Raw genomic sequence first — 235 nt, forward strand, 5'->3', positions numbered from 1 at the left:
CGCACTGACGGGAGGGTGGGTAGGAATCGCTTGAACTCAGATACCGGAAGTAGGGTGGAACTTAGAGGCTGTAAGGTGATGGAACGCAGATACCGGAAGTAGGGTGGAACGCACAGGTTGTAAGGTGATGGACCGCAGATACCGGAAGTAGGGTGGAACGCACAGGCTGTAAGGCGATTAAACACATTTACCGGAAGTAGGGTGGAACGTACTGACTGTAAGGTGATGGAACGCA

Source organism: Pseudophryne corroboree, unplaced genomic scaffold, assembly GCF_028390025.1.
Source record: "Pseudophryne corroboree isolate aPseCor3 unplaced genomic scaffold, aPseCor3.hap2 scaffold_840, whole genome shotgun sequence".
In the NCBI taxonomy this organism is placed as follows: domain Eukaryota; kingdom Metazoa; phylum Chordata; class Amphibia; order Anura; family Myobatrachidae; genus Pseudophryne; species Pseudophryne corroboree.